The sequence below is a fragment of the Zalophus californianus genome, chromosome 1, assembly GCF_009762305.2.
Source record: "Zalophus californianus isolate mZalCal1 chromosome 1, mZalCal1.pri.v2, whole genome shotgun sequence".
NCBI classification, from domain to species: Eukaryota; Metazoa; Chordata; class Mammalia; order Carnivora; family Otariidae; genus Zalophus; species Zalophus californianus.
In genome coordinates this window covers 174,374,055-174,379,181 of record NC_045595.1, presented here as the reverse complement: position 1 = coordinate 174,379,181, position 5,127 = coordinate 174,374,055, and the positions used below count along the sequence as shown (strand labels likewise).

Here is a 5,127-nt window from a genome sequence, read left to right as displayed (position 1 = left end):
TTATGGCACATTGAGGAGCAGAGCTTCTACCTATGGGGAGCAAGGACCTATGCAATGATTTTTTACTTTTTACTATTATAAAAGTTTATTTAACAAAAAAGTTCAATATGAAAATGCACACGATCTGATTTTTATATTGTAGTAAAACAGGTACTATGGAGGGGACATGTGGAAGCAGTTGATCTCTTCTGATGAACACACCCATTGTTTATACTCGCTCCAAGACTTCTAGCATGATGATACTATTTCCTCATATTACCACCATTCCAGTATTGTTCTCTTGCCCACTAGTTGCCATCTCCACACATTCATCTATCACAAGATTCATAAATGGATCGAACCCCCGCAGTATTCCTTGGACATGTCTGCCACCATTTCATTTCAATGATAATTTCTTGTCTGTAAATTTTTTCAACTCGGGAGGATGAGCTTTGCTCATGGTGTCTACTCGGCGAGCTCAAAGATGCCTCCAAAACCTACTCAATGATTTTTAAAAGGAGAATAATGTAATCAGCTCTGTGTGTTTAAAAAGGCATGCTGGTGACAGTGTAGAAGATGAATTGGAGAAAGGAAAAGATAAGCGGCAGGAAGAAAGAGGAAGTAATTATACACATCCAATAATGTCATGATGAGAATCTTAACTCTGACAAAATCTAAACATAAGTGCTATATCGAAACCATAAAAAGAGAATGGAACTGTGTGCAATATACATAAAAGACACAGAAGATAGGTTTGTCGATTCTGTCCGTGAAAAGGATGGGTTCAAAGAGGAAGTCGCAAACTATAGGAAATTTATAACTTAGTGGGATTGTCAAAGTGAACGGTGGCTACTGAATGGCATTACAGTGGTAGAGAAGAAAATGTGATAAAGCTGTTCTGAAGTGGGAGGTGTCACATGTCATTTAGGAGAATGCACTGACGAAGGTGAAGCTTGCAGGTGGTAAAACAGAAATTCCTGGTTTCTGGAGGAAAATGTCTCAGTAACAGAGAATGCTGTCTTTTGTGGATTTCTCAGACCCAAAGGGAATCTGACATCTCCTCACTGTCTCAAAGGCACCCTATGGCCACAACATATTTGTTAATGCATTGGAGCTCAGGGTACCATCAGCTAAGTTTCCAAGAGTTAGGATTGCTCAGAGTTCTCCCCTGAAGAGAGATGCAAGTTTGCACCTTCCTTTACACAGGAACCACAGAACATAAATTATTCATTTAAGAACAAGACTGAACATAGAAATTAGAAAGACACTTGAGCAGATGATTTAATTCAGGAATCTTATCCCCCATAAAAGTAGTCTCTCAAGAGTCACCAACAGAAAAATCTGTAAAATATCTTAAAGCATTTCAGGAGGTAGCTGCCAGGGTGAGAGCTAAAAATGAGATTGCTGGGGTAATCCTGTCAAGAAGTCGGCTCCTGCAGAGAACCCACTGAGGCAAAAGCAAAACAGATGTGTTTGACAGGTTGGAAAATGGCAGCAAAAGAATGAAACATTGAATTTGTAAATTTATTTAAAAAAATCAGCTTCCCTAAGGATTTTTCCTCAGGGACCTCTGAGTAAAGTAAAAGAACTTGTTAGAAAGAAAAATGTCATTGTATTTTTAAGGGTTTTAAGGAAAAAATAATTAAATAAATGAAGCCAGTTTAAAATCATAGACTTTGGGTAATTAGATGTTTCCCTGGCATCACTGAGTCTACCAATATGGAACCCATACGATGAAAAGAAAAAAATTAAATGGGGCAGGGGAGAAAGTTGATATGTATTAAACAGCTACTACAGCCTGAACACTTTGCTGGATGTTTTACACGTGTTTTCTCATTTAATCTTCATAAAAGTCTTATGAAATAAGAATTACTCTCCCTATCACAAAGGGAAGTTGTCTGATGTTGAGAGAGGTTAGGTAAATGTATTTATTTACACAGCTTCAAGAAAAAAGACTTCCGGGATATGAGAATGATTAAAGATACCTACGATATGACAATAATAATAATAATAATTTTAAAGTGGATGAGACAGATGTTAAAAAAGAAAGGGTAATACGAGCAAATAGCATATAAAACTGCATTTCTCATTAAATCTAAAAGTGGCTTAGTTGGACACATCTCTGTGATACTTAAGAAATGTGATACTTCCTCTTTTTGTATTTCTAATACTCTCAAGAGAATTATTTTTCAGAATTTCTGGAAGGTGACATTAGCTGGTGTAACTCCTCCAGTTCTTTGTTCATGAAGTTCTTGTGGGGATCCTGGATTCGGTAGGAAAGTCACAGAAGTGCTGTAGGACCAGTTATACTTAACCATGCACGTAAAACAAGCTGCCTTTTAAGTAAAGTTTTGGCAGCATTCTTGAGAAGTCTATGGTTGATAGGTGGATAGAAATAATATTTGGCTTTAGGGCAACAAAAATTCTGTTTAGAATAGGCAGAATTCCTGTCTAGAACAGGAATATTAAGGGAAAAAAATTCACTGCTATTTTAGGAGGCATTTGTGTCTGATCTATCTATGGAAAATAATGGACTATGAATAAAGGGAATACTAAAGGGTTTGTAAGACTGGTGTATATATATATATATATATATAGAGAGAGAGAGAGAGAGAGAGAAGAATCTGAAATTGTATGTCAAAGTCAAGAACTCAATATATCGACTCTAAAATCATGAAAGAAGGACTTTGAAAAATGACTATGTGCGAAGTGCTCAAGGGGAGGTGCCAGCATTTTTAAAAAGCTTACAGGGACAAAATTGGGGGCATAAATGAGTTAAGTAAATCTGAGAGAAAAAATTAGAAAGTGATCGGTATGTAATTAATGGGAGGAGGTGCACTTGGCTGGCTGCCTCCACCAAGATTTAGCAGAGGGATCTCATACCAAGGATAAAATAGAGACAAAGCCCTCTTCAATTTATCATTTACAATGTGTAGGGTATATTTAAAAATTTACTAGACATATAAAGGAACATAACAAAATTAAATTAAAATACAACAGTAATAAAATCTTCAAATATTTGGAAATGAGCAACATACTTCTAAATAATCCACAGGTCAAAGAAGAATTCACAAGAGATATTAGAAAATACTTTGAACTGAATGACAATGTAAACACAACATATTAAAAATGATGGGAGACCTCTAAAGCAGGACCTAGATGAAAAATTATAACTTGAAATTCTATATTAGGAAAGAAAAAAGTTTTTAAATAGATGATCTAAGCTTCTATCTTAAGAGGCTAGTAAAAAAAGAAGAGCAAATCAAATTCAAATTAAGTAAAAGAAAAGTAAAACAAACAAACAAACAAAAAAGCAACGAATCCAGGAAAACAATAAAATTGGAAACAAGCTAGAGAGAAAAAATCAACAAATCAAAAATTGGTGAAAATATTAATTTAATTGATAAACTGCTAGATTATTCAAAAAAAGAATAAAATGCACAAATTGCCACTATCGAGAATAACAGAAGTAACATCTTTACAAATCTTAAAGACATTAAAGAGGGAATATTATGAAACATTTTATGCAATAAATTCAACATTGTAGATGAAACTTATCATAGAAAGAAAGCTTTCATAAGTAATTAAAAATCTTCACTGAAAGAAACCATTATTAGTACCACATGTCTTCACTAGTGTATTCTATCAAACACCTAAGGAGGAAATAAAGTTGATCTTACACAAACTTCTTATATAAACTCTTTTTGAACATCTAAGAGGCAGGAATACTTCCCAACTTGTTTTATGAGGCAAACAAAACCTGACAAACACATTAAAAGAAAATCAATTAATGACAATATCAATTAGAAACATAGAGGCAAAAATTTTTAGGAAAATACCAGCAAAACAAAGCCAACAATTCATAAAAAAGATAATAGACCCAAATCAAGTGAGGTTAATTACAAGAGAGCAAGATTGGTTCAATTTTCAGAAATCAATCAGTGTAATTAATCACATTAAAAACTAAAAGAGAAAAATTATAATCTTAGAATTAAACACCCAGTGTAAAGAAATAGTTAAGTTAGGAAATGATGCATTCAAAGGGTGTATGAGAAAAATACTTCTATCAGAATTCAACAATTGATTATAGCCTAAATAGAAGATGGTAAGGGGCACCTGGGTGGCTCAGTTGGTTAAGCGACTGCCTTCGGCTCAGGTCATGATCCTGGAGTCCCGGAATCGAGTCCCGCATCGGGCTCCCCGCTCAGCGGGGAGTCTGCTTCTCCCTCTGACCCTCTCGCCTCTCATGCTCTCTCTCACTCTTTCTCTCAAATAAACATATAAAATCTTTGAAAGAAAAAAAGATGATGGTAAATTACGGGGGTTGAGGAAGAGAGCAGGGATCTGGGAAGAAGGACTTTGTAATCCGAATTGGAATGAAAGCTATAAGAAAATCCAAAAATGATGGAGGTGGCAATTAATACAAAGAAGGCTCAATGTCTGTAAGTGCTCAAGAAAACTTAAATGTTAAAAGGCACATGTGCATGATAACAAAAAGCTAAAAACATGGCTTATTTTATCAAAAGAAAAAGAACTTTTCCATTTTACTATTTCAAAAGGACAAATGTAAAAAAGCAAATCAAAACAGACAGTTTTTTCTAATGTCCTATTTAAAGCACTAAATTTAAAATCACATTTGGCCTGTGAAGACCTAATATTGTTGTTTATATTATTGTTGAATATAAAATGAAAAACTAATCTTTTTATCTATAATAGCATATGGCATGTGGGAGGTGCCCAATAAATGTGTGTTGAATGGATGAATGAATTAATGAGATTTGGAATATTTTTATGGTAAGCTTTATAGTATAATTTTAGAACTTTAAAGCATAATTAAACAAAATATATTGAACAGCTTTTTATCCTTGGAAGAAGATATATATGTGTTTGTATGTGTGTGTGTGTGTGTGTGTGTATTAACTTAAAATTTTAAAATTTATAATATATATACACACAGACAAACATATGTATATATGCTTTCTCTGTTTTTGAAGAATAATTGAAATACAATGTATTAGTTTCCAGTGTATAACATAGGAATTCAATATTTATATACGTCAGGAAATGGTCACCACAGTAAACCCATTTACCATCTGTCACCATTCAAAGGTGTAACAATTGCATATACTTTACTTCCAATGCTTTACT

General features: G+C 33.9%; 1 pseudogene; it reads right to left on the bottom strand.

Annotated features, from left to right (window-relative positions):
• Positions 1-208: 208 nt before the first annotated feature.
• On the bottom strand, positions 209-439 carry LOC113918842 (annotated as a pseudogene).
• Between the last annotated feature and the right edge of the window lie 4,688 nt (positions 440-5,127).